Here is a 15462-nt window from a genome sequence, read left to right as displayed (position 1 = left end):
CAGGAATTCCGCTTGCAGCTCAAAGAACAGAATCCCAAGCAAAGCAGCTGCATCAGGCACATACGGCAGATGGGAGTGGTAGTGAGAAGACCATCAATGCATGGAGCAGCAAGAATTCTCCAACCAGATCCCTTGGGGCAGCAAATCAGCTGTTGTATCCTGACCGTGCCAATTTGCTTCACGTTAGGAAAAAGGCACAGTAAGTTGTGTGGTTGAGAGCAGGAAGTTAAAAATGAGCATAGACAGATTAAGTGAGTGGGTTCAACTATGGCAAATGGACGGATGGCCTTTTGCTGAGATGGTAGTGGGTAGCATGCTGCGGGATGGAGTCGAGAACACTTGTGTTGAAGGCAGAGTCTCGGTTGAGGAGATCTTCGAAGTGCTCCTTTCAGCGGGCCCTGACTGCCTCAGTGTTCTTAATGAGTGCCTCTCCATTCTTGGCCAGCAGTGGTGGGGCCTTGGGTGCTTGAGCCGTAGGTGGCCTTGACTGTGCTGAAGAATCCTCACGCATCATGGTTGTCGGCCAGCTGCTGGATCTTCTGTGCTTTTTCCACCCACCATCTATTCTTTAGGTTACGGCATCGAAGCACTGACCACACTCGATCAGCTCCGTTGGGTGGGCCACATTGTCCGCATGCCCAACACGAGAATCCCTAAGCAAGTGCTCTACTCGGAACTCCTACATGGAAAAGCGAGCCCGAGGTGGGCAGAGGAAACACTTCAAGGACACCCTCAAAGCCTCCTTGATAAAGTGTAACACCCACACTGGCACCTGGGAATCCCTGGCCCAAGACCGCCCAAAGTTGGCGAGAGCATGCAGAAACCAAGCGCAGACAACGGAAGAAGGGTACGGCAAACCAGGCTCTCCACCCACCCTTTCCTTCAATGACTTTCTGTCCCACCTGCTACAGAGACTGTAATTCCCACATTAGACTCTTCAGTCACCTGAGAACTCATTTTTAAAGTCTTCCTCGATTTCAAGGGACGGCCTATGATGATGATGGCAAATGGAGTTCAGTGTGGGGATGTGTGAGGTCATCTACTTTAGATGCAGGTGAGATCAATCGGAATATTTTTTTAATGTGAGAGACCAGAAGCTGGGGAGGTGTGAAGGAATTTAGGTGTCCTTGTACACAAATCACTGAAAGCTCATGCACAGGTACAAATCGGCTAAAGCAGTGTTGGCCTTAATCGCAAGGGATTGAAATACAAAAGTGAGAAGTGATGCTTCAGTTGTACAGCCGTGGTCCTTTCCAATCTGAAGTAATACATTCAGCTTTGGGCATTGCACCTCAGGAAAGATATATTAGCCTTGGCAGGGGTACAGTGCAGATTCACCAGGGTGAAAGGGTTAAATTATGAGGACTATTTTCAAAGAATGAGGAGAAGAAATATAAACTAACGGGTACAATCTTAAAGGGGGTGCATGAGCAGAGAGACCTAGGGGTATATGTGCACAAATCGTTGAAGGTGCCAGGCAGGTTGAGAAAGAGGTTAAAAAAGCATACGGGACCCTCGACTTCATAATTAGAGGTGTCGAGTACAAAAGGGTGGTTATTATGATGAACATATATAAAACACTGGTTCGGCCCCAACTGCAGTACTGTGTCCAATTCTGGGCACCGCACTTTAGGAACGATGTGAAGGCCTTAGAGAGGGTGCAGAAAAGATTGAAAGGAAATTTGAAAGAGGTGTTCAAAATCATGAGGGGACTAGACAGAGTAGGTTGAGAGAAACTGTTCCCATTGACAGAAGGGTCGAGAACCAGAGGACACAGATTTAAGGCAAAAGAACCAAAAGCGACATAAGAAAAAACTTTTTTATGCAGCGAGTATTTCGGATCAGGAATGCACTGCCTGAAAGGGTGGTAGAGGTAGACCCAATCACGGCTTTCAAAAGAGAGTTGGGTAAGTACCTGAAAGAAAAAAAATTGCAGGGCTACGGGGAAAGGGCGGGGGAGTGGGACTAGCTGAGGTGCAGAGAGCCAGCACAGGCTCGATGGGCCAAATGGCCTTCTTCGTACTGTAACAATTCTACGATCCTATGATTAACTTGGTTTGAATTGACTGGAGTTCAGAAAGTTGAGGGGGTGATCTAATTAAGGTATTTAAAATAATAGGGTAGATTAAATATGGTAGATACCGATTGAAGTTAGATACTTCCTCTGGTCAGAGAATCCAGAACAAAGTGGCATAATCTTTAAACTATAGCTAGCTCAGTTAGGAGTAAAATCAGGAAGCATTTTTCACATGAAGAGTAGTGGAAATCTTGAACTCTCCTCCCCATCCTCGCACCCCAAAAAAAAATACTGTGGAATGCTGAGTTCACTGAAATGTTCAAAACTGAAGTTGATAGATTTTTGTTTGGTAAGGGTATCAAGGGATATGGTACAAAGATGGAAAAATTGAGTTAAGAAACAAGATCATCCATCTACAAGAGGCACTGCAACAACTCGCCAAGGTTTCTTCAGCAGCAGCTCCCAAACCCGTGACCTCTACCAGGGCAGCAGGCAGATGTGAACACCATCACCTCCATGTTCCCCTCCAAGTAACACACCATCCTGACTTGGAAATATATCGCTGTTCCTTCATCGTCGCTGGGTCAAAATCCAGGAACTCCCTCCCTAACAGCACCGTGGGTGTACCTTTACCACATACATTGCAGCGGTTCAAGAAGGTGACTCACCACCACTTTCTCGAGGGCAATTAGGGATGGCCAATAAATGCTGGCCTTGCCAGCGACGCCCACATCCCATGAGCAAATAAAAAAAGATGCAGGTGGCAGGTGAAAGGAAGGCAGGTGCAGGAAAGCGGATTGTGGGTGAAGGGAGGGTGGGGACAGGGATGGGGCACAGGGCAAGGGAATTGCAGCAGATAGTGGGTGAAAGAAGGTCAGGGGGTGAGGGGGAAGAGATGTGGAGTGAGTGGTGAGAAAAGGTGAGCAAAGGAAGAAGGGATAGAGAGGTAACTGGAATCGGGGTCAGAGGACAATACAGAGTCCGAGGAGGCAGTGAAAGGGGAAAGGGGTTGCAGGCACAGTGCAAGTGAGGAGTAGTGAGAAGGGGCGTTCATGATACGGAAGGGATAGTAGAGGAAGCAAGACGGATGTGGTGAGGGGAGAGATAATGGGAAGTGAGCCACACAGGCCTGCAAGCCTCAGCCCACACCAGTGACCAGAAAGTAAGCCCAGAAAACCAGCAACCCCCTTCTCTTCCCACCCTAAAGGATAGAAGAAAGGAAAAAGAGCAGAAAAGCATAGAGTGAGAAGCAGCAAATGAGAGAAGCACAGAGAGGAACAGAAGAGAAGGAAAAGAGAAAACAGATAGAGAAACAGCACAGACAGGTAAAAGAAAGATTGTGCGCTCTGACATACTGTAAGCAACACCACTGGAGATCCACTCCTATGTGTGTGCGTGTGTGTATTAATGATATCCTGCTTCCATTTTAAGCCTCTCCAACTGTGGCCTAAAAATAAAACTTGGGAATTGCAATTGTTTATTTTATTTATGATTTACTTCTTGTAAGTAGCTGGCCTGCACAGTAGAATTTTGCCAGTCACAACTTGCATTTTCTAACAAATTCATTTTTGTCTCGGGGGTAATTTTAAGTTAAGTCACCAGGTGTGAAGCTCTCGGGATTGGGCGGAATGATGATTTTACACCCCGCTCAATCGTACTCTCCGTGTGTCTTCAAGGGAGCATTAACTCAGGCGGGGTGTAAACCCAGTGTTGCACCTCATCTCCTCAGTTTCCTGACAGACGGGTTAGGTTAAAATTGCCACTGTTTTGCCTTCAATTAATCAGTGAATGGCTAAGAAATTGAACAAAAATCTACTGACTTAAGCTATAGAAAAGTATGTAAATTGGAAGTGGAGTAAAGTGAAATACTAAATGGAACTAAGTAATTAGAAACAAAGATAACCTCAGGAAAGTAGTTGTCATGGGCCCAAGTTTCCACATGATTTGCGCCTGATTTTTAGGAGCAACTGGTGGAGAACGGACTATCTTAGAAATCGCAATTCTCCACATTTTGTTTTCTGCAGTTCTAGTCAGGTAGAACAGTTCTACTTTGGAACAGAATTTTTTCTTCAAAAGGGGGCGTGTCCAGCCACTGACGCCTGATTTCAAAGTTTCAAACTAAAGTAGAATGGCGCCAGTGAAGATTTTTGTAGAACTGAAAAAACCTGTTCTGCACATTAAAAAATCAGGCGCAGGTTACAAATTAGGCGCCCAGAACGAGGTGGGGGGGGGGAAGGGAACTCATTAAATTCTATAATAAATCCTTATTTATACTTCTACAAATATTATACAAATAAATCCAACCTGAATAAACATTTATAAGCCAAGAAAAGATTAAATAAACCATCTTCCTACCTGTGTGAAAGTGCTTCAGCCAGGGAGAATTCTGCAGCTGTTCGTGCCGCTGAGCGGGAGGGGGAGAGAGAGAGGGGGAGGGAGGGAGAGAGAGAGAGGGCGAGGGAGGGAGAGAGAGAGAGGGGGAGGGAGAGAGAGAGAGAGAGGGGGAGGGAGGGAGAGAGAGAGAGGGGGAGGGAGAGAGAGAGAGAGGGGGGAGGGAGGGAGAGAGAGAGAGGGGGAGGGAGAGAGGGGGGGGGGTAGGGGAGGTCAGGTCGGATCGGATCCAGTCCGGGAGCGGGAGTCGGGTCCAGTGGGGGGGGGGGCGGGAGCGCAGGTCGGGTTGGGTCCAGTCGGGGGGGGGGGCGGGGAGCGGGAACAGGAGCGCGGGTCGGGTCAGTCGGGGGGTGGAGCGGGTGTCGGGTCTCGGGTCGGGGGGGGGGAGCGGGTGTCAGGTCTGGTCGGCGGGGGGGGGGGGGGCGGGGTGGGAGCGGGTGTCGGGTCTCGGGTCGGGGGGGAGCGAGTGTCGGGTCTGGTCGGGGGTGCGGGGGGGGAGCAGGAGCTGGCCGTGGGAGGAGTCTTATTTACGCAGCCCCAGTGAGGCCATTCAGCCAGGGCTAGGGGCTGCGTGCTTCGGGCCCCTCCCACACAGTTCGGCGCCTGGAGCTACTGCACTTGCGTGCCGACTGTAGCGCGCATGTACAGAGGTCCCGGCACTGTTTTCAGCGCAGGGACCTGGCTCCGCCCCCCCACAGCTCGTGCTGGCTGCGCCGAGGGCCAGAGGACCTACAGGTAGGTGGAGAATACCGAGGATTTTTTTAGTCGCCGTTTTAGGCGCGAAAAACGGGCGCCCAGCTCGAAGGGGCGCCCGTTTTTTTTCTTGTGGAAACTTGGGCCCCATGTATGTACATTCTGTTTGTAGCCACCAGATGGCGTCATTGTTGGAGACCACTGAGCAGCATGCACATGGTGCTGCTCAGGTATAAAAAGCCAGCCATTTTGAGAGTCACTCACTTTGGGCCTAAATAAAGCAACCAAGGTTGTACCTTGCTTAGTTAAACAGTACTCAGTTTGAACCTTTATTGCATACATAACATTTGGTGACGAGAATACAAGAACCTTCGTTTGCAAAATGAGCACGATTGTATTTTTAGATCGATTCGTGGAGGGAGAAGGTTGGGCAGACTTTGTGAGCCGTTTGAACCAGTACTTTGTGGCCTAAAAATAAAACTTGGGAACTGCAATTGTTTATTTTATTTATGATTTACTTCTTGTAAGTAGCTGGCCTGCACAGTAGAATTTTGCCAGTCACAACTTGCATTATCTAACAAATGCAGATCGGCATGTTCCTCACTGTATGCGGTTCAAAGATCGACGGTCTGATAAAGAATCTACTCATGCTTAGTGATCCAACAGAGAAAACGTACGAGGAGCTGTTTACATTGGTACAGGAGCACCTCAAGCCAGGCGACGGCATCATCATCTCAAGATACAGGTTTTATACACACACATACGATCGGAGGGCCAGAGCGCGGCGGAATTCGTTGCCGACCTGAGACGTCTAGCGGGACCGTGCAAGTTCGGGACGGTGTTGGCAGACATGCTGCGGGAGTTCTTGGTTATTGGTATCAACCATGAGGTGATCCTGCACAAACTTCTGGTGGAGGAGGAGTTGGATTTAAATGGGCCATCCAGATCGCTCAATCATGTATGACGATGGACAGGAGTCTAAAGCAAATAGCGGTGAAGAACTGAACCTCGGCAAGTACTGTAAATGCGATTGATTCGCCGTTCGGCAGAGTGGCACATGGCAGGGCCTATCCGGCTGCATTCGCGAAACCTGTGGCTGCCCAAAGTCCGCCAGTGAGAATGTATCCGACTTCTCCGTGTTGGCGTTGTGGGGGAAATCATCGGCACCAGCAGTGCCAATTTAAGCAATATAGTTGCAAAGGCTGTTTGAGAGTGCAAGTGTCCGCAGATGAATAAGCGAGCTGCGACACCACGTGGAGGATGAGAGTCAGACTAGCGCGGATCCGGATATGCAATCCGAGATGTCAGAGGAGGAAGTGTATGGACCATGCTCCTTCATAACCAAGAGTAAACCAATTTTGATTAACGCGAAGTTTAATAGGATACCGGTATCGATGGAACTGGACACAGGCGAGTCAATCGATCATGAACGAGAGGGCATTTAATAAGCTGTGGGATACTAAGACTGTGAGGCCCAGGCTGAGCCCTGTTAACGCCAAGCTGCTCATGTACACCAAAGAACTAATAAAGGTGATTGGCAGTGCACAAATTAATGTGTCATATAACGGTGCAGTTCACGAGTTACCACTGTGGATTGTTCCAGGCAATGGCCCAACGTTGCTCGGCAGGAGCTGGTTAGAGAAAATCAGATGGGACTAGAACAACATAAAGGCGTTGTCATCGGAGAAAGATACATGTGCCCAAGTATTGACCAAGTTCCCCTCGCTATTCGAACCGGGTTTCGGCAACTTCACAGGAGCTAAGGTGCAGATCCACGTGGACTCAGATTCAAGACCTGTCCATCATAAAGCTCGGGCAGTGCCGTATATGATGAGGGAGAAGGTCAAAATTGAACTGGACAGACTCCAGCATGAAGGGATCATATCACCAGTCGAATTTAATGAATGGGCCAGCCCCATTGTTCCTGTGCTGAAAAGTGATGGCACTGTCAGAATCTGTGGAGACTACAAGGCTACGATCAACAGAGTTTTGAAACAAGATCAGTACCCATTACCGAAGGCTGATGACTTGTTTGCGATGCTAGCCGGATGAAAGTCATTCACAAAATTGGACTTGACGTCGGCCTATATGACATAGGAGCTGGTTGAGACGTCGAAGAGACTTACGTGCATTAATCACAGGTGCCAGTTTGGAATTCGCTCGGTTGCAGCAATATTCCAGAGGAATATGGAAAGTCTACTGAAGTTCATTCTCAGAACCGTCGTGTTCCAAGATGACATCCTGATCACCGGTCGTGACTCCAAGGAACATCTGAACAATCTGGAAGAGGTTCTACTACGTTTGGATAGAGTGGGACTCAGACTGAAATGCTCGAATTCCTCAGGAGGAAAATCGCTGTTGATGGCATCAGACCCGCTGATGTGAAAACCAAGGCGGTCAAGAATGCACCCAAGCCACAGAATGTGATGAGGCTGCATTCGTTCCTGGGTCTACTCAATTATTTTGGTAACTTCCTACCTAAATTGAGCACCTTACTTGAACCACTGCACATGCTATTGAGAAAAGGCGACAACTGGGTGTGGTGCGCATCGCAAGACAGAGCTTTCGAGAAAGCCACCAATCTGCTTTGCTCGAACAAGCTGCTGGTACATTATGACCCATGTAAACGTTCAGTTTTGGCCTGTGACGCATTGTCATATGGAATTGGTTACGTACACCAACAAGCCAATGAGTCGGGGAAACTTCAACCTGTCGCATATGTATCTAAAAGTTTGTCTAAAGCAGAAAGAGCCTACAACATAGTAGAAAAAGAAACTTTAGCGTGTGTGTATGGTGTTAAAAAGATGCATCAATACCTGTTCGGTCTGCGGTTCAAATTAGAGACTGATCACAAGTCGCTCATTTCATTGTTTTCCGAGAGCAAAGGTATCAATACCAATGCTTCATCCCGCATCCAAAGGTGGGCGCTGACATTATGTCATTCGCCACAGACCTGGCACAGAGAATTGTGCCGATGCTTTAAGTTGGTTGCCGTTGCCTACACCAGAGGTGGAAACGCCATAACCAGCAGATCTAATGCTAATCATGGATGCTTTTGAGAGCCCTGTCATGGCTCAACAAGTTAAGAACTGGATCAGCCAGGACCCAAATTTATCGGTGGTAAAGGGTTGCATCCTCCAAGAGGATTGGTGTGCCATACCTAAGCAAATGTGCGAGGAGGCCAAACCGTACATTAGTCGCAAGGACGAACTGTCTATTCAAGCAGATTGCATATTGTGGGGCAATCGCGTTGTGATGCCCAAGAAAGGGAGAGAGAAGTTCGTGCGTGACTTACACAGCACACATCCTGGTATAGTGATGATGAAGGCCAACGCCAGTTCCCATGTATGGTGGCCAGGAATTGATTCTGAGCTGGAAGCATGCGTGCATCAGTGCAACACTTGCATGCAGCTCAGCAAAGCACCAGCGGAATCGCCGCTGAGTCTGTGGTCGTGACCATCCAAAGCTTGGTCCAGGATCCATGTAGATTTTGCAGGTCCCTTCCTGGGCAAGATATTTTTAGTAGTAGTTCGAAGTGAATAGAATGCATAATCATGTCATCCAGCACATCCACAGCAACCATAGAGAATCTCAATGTCATGTTCACGACACATGGTCTGTCTGACATAGTGGTGAGCGACAATGGGTCGTGCTTCACCAGTCAGGAGTTTCAGGAGTTTGTGAAACATAACGGCATAAAACATGTAAGATCAGCACTGTTCAAGCCTGAGTCCAACGGGCAAGCTGAATGTGCAGTACAAATTATCAAGCAAAGCATGATGAGAGTAACCCAAGGGTCACTGCAGGCCACCTTGTCCTGTACACTGCTGAGTTACAGGACAAGACCCCACACACTCACAGGGGTTGCGCCTGCTGTACTCATGTTGAGAAAAGGTCTTAAGATCAAGCTATCTCTGGTACACCCGGATTTAAATAATCATGTTGAATACAGAAGACAAAGTCAACAAGGGTACCCCGATCGTGCAACTGTGTCACACGAGATTTCTGTTAATGATCCTGTATATGTGTTGAATTATGGTCAGGGTCCCAAGTGGATCGCTGGTACGGCCATGGCCAAGGAAGGCAACTAAGTATTCATTATTAAGCTCAAGAATGGGCAAACTTGCAGGAAACACACGGATCAGACAAAGCTGAGGCACACAGATGAGCCAGAACAGTCGGACAAAGAAACCATCGACGACCAACCAACCTACCAGCAGTCTTCAGAGGACTCAAGGCTCATCAGTGAACCCGGAATTTCCATCACGGACCTGTTCAATAAAAATGGACTTGCAATTCCTGACATGGCCACTGCCACCCCAACAAGTCAGTCATCCAGCCACCAGCCACAACAGACCCCGCACACTCACCCAAGGCTGGAATCGAACTGAGGCGGTCAACCCGGGAGCTCAAAACACCGGGCCGTCTCAACCTGTGAAAGACTGTGATAAGATCTCAGAGAGGGGTATTGTCATGTATATACATTCCGTTTGTAGCCACCAGATGGTGTCATTGTTGGAGGCCACTGAGCAGCACGCACATGGTGCTGCTCAGGTATAAAAGACCAGCCATTTTGAGAGTTACGTACTTTGGGCCTATATAAAGCAGAGCCAAAGTTGTACCTTGCTTAGTTAAACAGTACTCAGTTTGAACCTTTATTGCATACATAACAGTAGTCATAGTGAGAGAGAGGAGGTACTGAAAACTGGAAAGTTAAAAACCATCTAGATGCATGCAAGTGTCTTTACAGCAATATAAACAAAACATACGCACTTCACTGTTAGCCACAAAAGGAACATTACTGACCACAAAACTTAGTACCGAGCTTGCGTAACTGCCGACAGACCTGACTGTGAAAAATGTGGCCAATCAATGTATTTTCTCTTTAATTGAGTTCAGTAACAAACTGAAGCCAAGGTTTGCCAGCCACTCTTCCTGTTGGGTAACTATACAGAAAGCAGGGCTTTACAGTGAAAGTAGAAGCCACGAGCAAATTTTAATCAGCGTGATGAACACATGGCTCAAAGACTGGTGTGGGAGAAATGGGTGTCAATTCATGGGGCACTGGCACCAGTACAGAGGGAGCTGTTTCGCTTAGATGGGCTACACTTGAACCATGCTAGGGTAATTGTCCTGGTGAATCAAATAACTAAGGCTGTCAAGAGAGCTTTAAACTAAATAGAGGGGTAGAGGATTCAGATGAGTGGAAAGTTAAAAAGTCAAAGAGCAAGGAGAAGGCAATAGAGCAGGGTAGCGGTGGGGAAAATGATAACCAGAGTGTGACAGGAAGGGACAGAATGTATAAACATAAAAGGGTTACCAGAAAATGGGGTCAAAGCAGGTAAAAATGGTAAAAAGAAAAAAAGAAAAGCTCTTTATCTGAACGCAAGCAGCATTCGTAACAAGATAGATGAGTTGATAGCACAAATAGAAATAAATGGGTATGATATGATAGCCATTACAGAGACATGGTTGCAAGGTGGCCAAGGCTGGGAACTGAATATTCACAGGTATTTGACAATTCGGAAGAATAGACAGAAAGAAAAGGAGGTGTTAATAAAAGATGGGGTCAGTGCAGTAATGAGAAATGAAATTGGCTCAGAAGCTAAAGAGGTAGAATCAGTTTGGGTGGAGCTAAGAAATAAGGGGAAGAAGTCACTGGTGGGCGTAGTCTATAGCCCCCCTAACAGTCGCTACACTGTTGGATGGAATATAAATCATGAAATAATGGAGGCTTGTAAAAAAGCATGGCAATAATCATGGGCAATTTTAATTTTCATATTGATTGGACAAAGCGAATTGGCCAGGGTAGCCTTGAGGAAGAGTTCATAGAGTGTATCCGGGATAGTTTCTTTGAACAGTACATTGCAGAACCAGCCAGGGAACAAGCTATCTTGGATCTGGTACTGTGTAATGAGACAGGATTAATAAATGATCTCCTAGTAAAGGATCCTCTAGGAAAGAGTGATCATAGCATGGTTGAAATTCAAATTCAGTTGGGGGGTGAGAAAGTTGGATCTCAAATCAGTGTCCTTATCTTAAATAAAGGCGATTACAAAGGGTATGAAGGCAGAAGTGGACTGGGAAAATAGATTAGAGTAAGACGGTTGATAAACAGTGGCAGACATTTAAGGAGATATTTCATAACTCTCACAGTGAGAAGGAAAGACTTTAAGAGAAGGGAGAACCATCCGTGGCTCACTAAGGAAGTAAAGGATGGTATCAAATTGAAACAATGGCATACAAAGTTGCCAAGATTAGTGGGAGGCCAGAGGTTTGGGACATTTTTTAAAATCAGTAAAGGATGACTAAAAAAATAATAGAGAGGGAAGATAGAGTATGAGAGTAAAGGAGCAAGAAATATAAAAACAGATAATAAGAGCTTCTACAGGTATGTAAAAAGGAAGAGGGTAGCTAAAGTAAATGTTGGTCCCTTGGAGGATGAGACTGGGGAATTAATAATACAGAAGAGGGAAATGGCAGAGACTTTGAACAAATATTTTGTATCAGTCTTCATGGCAGAAGACATTAAAAACATCCCAATAATAGATAATCAAGAGGTGAAAGAGAGGGAGGAACTTAAAAAAATCACTATCACTAAAGAAACAATACTCGTTAAAATAATGCGACTAAAAGTGGACAAGTCTCTTGGACCTGATGGCCTGCATCCTAGGGTCTTAAAAGAAGTGGCTGCAGAGATAGTGAATGTATTGGTTGTAATCTATCAAAATTCCCTGGAATCAGGCGATGTCCCAGCAAATGGGAAAACCGCAAATGTAATGCCCCATTTAAAAAAGGAATCAGCTAGAAAGCATGAAACTACAGATCAGTTAGCCTAACATCTGTCGTTGGGAAAATGCTAGAGTCCATTATTAAGTAAGCAGTAGCAGGATATTTGGAAAAGCATAATACAGTCAAGCAGAGTCAGCATGGTTTTCTGAAAGGGAAATCATATTTGACAAATTTGCTAGAGTTCTTTGAGGATGTAACGAGCAGAGTGGATAAAGGAGAACCAGTGGCTGTGGTGTATTTGGACTTCCAGAAGGCATTCGATAAGATGCCACATAAAAAGTACTGCACAAGATAAGAGCTCACGAGGTTGGGGGTAATATATTAGCATAGATAGAGGACTGGCTAACTAACAGAAAACAGAGAGTCGGGATAAATGGGTCATTTTCTGGTTGGCAAACGGTAAATAATGGGTTGCCACAGGGATCGGTGCTAGGGCCTCAACTATTTACAATCTATATTGATGACTTGGATGAAGGGACCGAGTGTAATGTAGCCAAGTTTGCTGATGATACAAAGATGGATGGGAAAGCAAGATGTGAGGAGGACACAAAAAATCTGCAAAGGAATATCGACAGACTAAGTGAGTGGGCAAACATAGAAATATAGAAAATAGGTGCAGGAGTAGGCCATTCGGCCCTTTGAGCCTGCACCACCATTCAATAAGATCATGGCTGATCATTCACCTCAATACCCCTTTCCCGCTTTCGCTCCATACCCCTTGATCCCTTTAGCCATAAAGACCATATCTAACTCCCTTTTGAATATATCCAATGAACTGGCATCAACAACTCTCTGCGGCAGGGAATTCCACAGGTTAACAACTCTCTGAGTGAAGAAGTGTCTCCTCATCTCGGTCCTAAATGGCCTACCCGCTATCCTGAGACTCTGTCCCCTGGTTCTGGACTTCCCCAACATCGGGAACAGTCTTCCCGCATCTAACCTGTCCAGTCCTGTCAGAATCTTCTCCATTTCTATGAGGTCCCCTCTCAACCTTCTAAACTCCAGTGTGTAAAGGCCCGGTCGATCCAGTCTCTCCTCATATGTCAGTCCAGCCATTCCTGGAATCACTCTGGTGAAATTTGGCTGCACTCCCTCGATAGCAAAAACGTCCTTCCTCTGATTAGGAAACCAAAACTGAACACAATATTCCAGGTGAGGTCTCACCAAGGCCCTGTACAACTGCAGTAAGACCTCCCTGCTCCTATACTCAAATCCCCTAGCTATGAAGACCAACCTATCATTTGCCTTCTTCACCGCCTGCTGTACCTGCATGCCAACTTTCAATGACTGATGAACTATGACACCCAGGTCTCGTTGCACCTCCCCTTTTCCTAATCTGCCGCCATTCAGATAATATTCTGTCTTCCTGTTTTTGCCCCCAAAGTGGATAACCTCACATTTATCCACATTATACTGCATCTGCCATGCATTTGCTCACTCACCTAACCTGTCCAAGTCACCCTGCAGCCTCTTAGCATCCTCCTCACAGCTCTCATCACCACCCAGTTTAGTGTCATCTGCAAACTTGGAGATATTACACTCAATTCCTTCATCTAAATCATTAATGTATATTGTAAAGAGCTGGGGTCCCAGCACTGAGCCCTGCGGCACTCCATTAGTTACTGCCTGCCATTCTGAGAAGGACCCATTTATCCCGACTCTCTGTTTCCTGTCTGCCAACCAGTTCTCTATCCATATCAGTACATTACCCCCAATACCATGTGCTTTGATTTTGCACACCAATCTCTTTTGTGGGACCTTGTCAAAAGCCTTTTGAAAGTCCAAATACACCACATCCACTGGTTCTCCCTTGTCCACTCTGCTAGTTACATCCTGAAAAAAATTCCAGAAGATTTGTCAAGCATGATTTCCCTTTCATAAATCCATGCTGACTTGGACCGATCATGTTACTGCTTTCCAAATGCGCTGCTATTTCATCCTTAATACTTGATTCCAACATTTTCCCCACTACCGATGTCAGGCCAACTAGTCCATAATTACCCGTTTTCTCTCCCTCCTTTTTTAAAAAGTGGTGTTACATTAGCTACCCTCCAGTCCATGGGAACTGATCCAGAGTCGATCGACTGTTGGAAAATGATCACCAATGCATCCACTATTTCTAGGGCACTTCCTTAAGTACTCTGGGATGCAGACTATCAGGCCCCGGGGATTTATCGGCCCTCAATCCCATCAATTTCCCCAACACAATTTCCTGCCTAATAAGGATATCCTTCAGTTCATCCTTCTCACTAGACCCTCGGTCCCCTAGTACATCCAGAAGGTTATTCGTGTCTTCCTTCGTGAAGACAGAACCAAAGTATTTGTTCAATTGGTCTGCCATTTCTTTGTTCCCCATTATAAATTCACTTGAATCCGACTGCAAGGGACCTATGTTTGTCTTCACTAATCTTTTTCTCTTCACATATCTATAGAAGCTTTTGCAGTCAATTTTTATGTTCCTGGCAAGCTTCCTCTCGTACTCTATTTTCTCCCTCTTAATTAAAGCCTTAGTCCTCCTCTGCTGAATTCTAAATTTCTTCCAGTCCTCAGGTTTGCTGCTTTTTCTGGCCAATTTATATGCCTCTTCCTTGGATTTAACACTATCCCTAATTTCTCTTGTTAGCCATGGTTGAGCCACCTGCCCCATTTTACTTTTACTCCAGATAGGGATGTACAATTGTTGAAGTTCATCCATGTGATCTTTAAATGTTTGCCATTGCCTATCCACCGCCAATCCTTTAAGTATCATTTGCCAGTCTATTCTAGCCAATTCACGCCTCATACTGTCGAAGTTACCTTTCCTTAAATTCAGGACCCTAGTTTCTGAATTAACTGTGTCACTCTCCACCTTAATAAAGAATTCTACCATATTATGGTCACTCTTCCCCAAGGGGACTCGCACAACAAGATTGCTAATTAGTCCCTTCTCATTACACATCACCCAGTCTAGGATGGCCAGCTCTCTAGTTGGTTCTTCGATATATTGGTCGAGAAAACCATCCCTAATATACTCCAGGAAATTCCACGCATTGCTACCAGTTTAGTTAGCCCAATCAATATGTAGATTAAAGTCGCCCATGATAACTGCTGTACCTTTATTGCACACATCCCTTATTTCTTGCTTGATGCTGTCCCCAACCTCACTACTACTGTTTGGTGGTCTGTACACAACTCCCACTAACGTTTTCTGCCCTTTGGTATTCCGCAGCTCCACCCATACCGATTCCACATCATCCAAGCTAATGTCCCTCCTTACTATTGCATTAATTTCCTCTTTAACCAACAACGCCACCCCGCCTCCTTTTCCTTTCTGTCTATCCTTCCTAAATGTTGAATACCCCTGGATGTTGAGTTCCCAGCCTTGGTCACCCTGGAGCCATGTCTCCGTGATGCCAATTACATCATATCCGTTCACTGCTATCTGCGCAGGTAATTTGTCCACCTTATTCCGAATACTCCTCGCATTGAGGCACAGAGCCTTCAAGCTTGTCTTTTTAACACACTTTGCCCCTTTAAAATTTTGCTCTAATGTGGCCTTTTTTGTTTTTTGCCTTGGGGTTCTCTGCCCT

Source organism: Pristiophorus japonicus, chromosome 12 (genome assembly GCF_044704955.1).
Source record: "Pristiophorus japonicus isolate sPriJap1 chromosome 12, sPriJap1.hap1, whole genome shotgun sequence".
In the NCBI taxonomy this organism is placed as follows: domain Eukaryota; kingdom Metazoa; phylum Chordata; class Chondrichthyes; family Pristiophoridae; genus Pristiophorus; species Pristiophorus japonicus.
Note: the sequence above shows the minus strand (reverse complement) of the source record.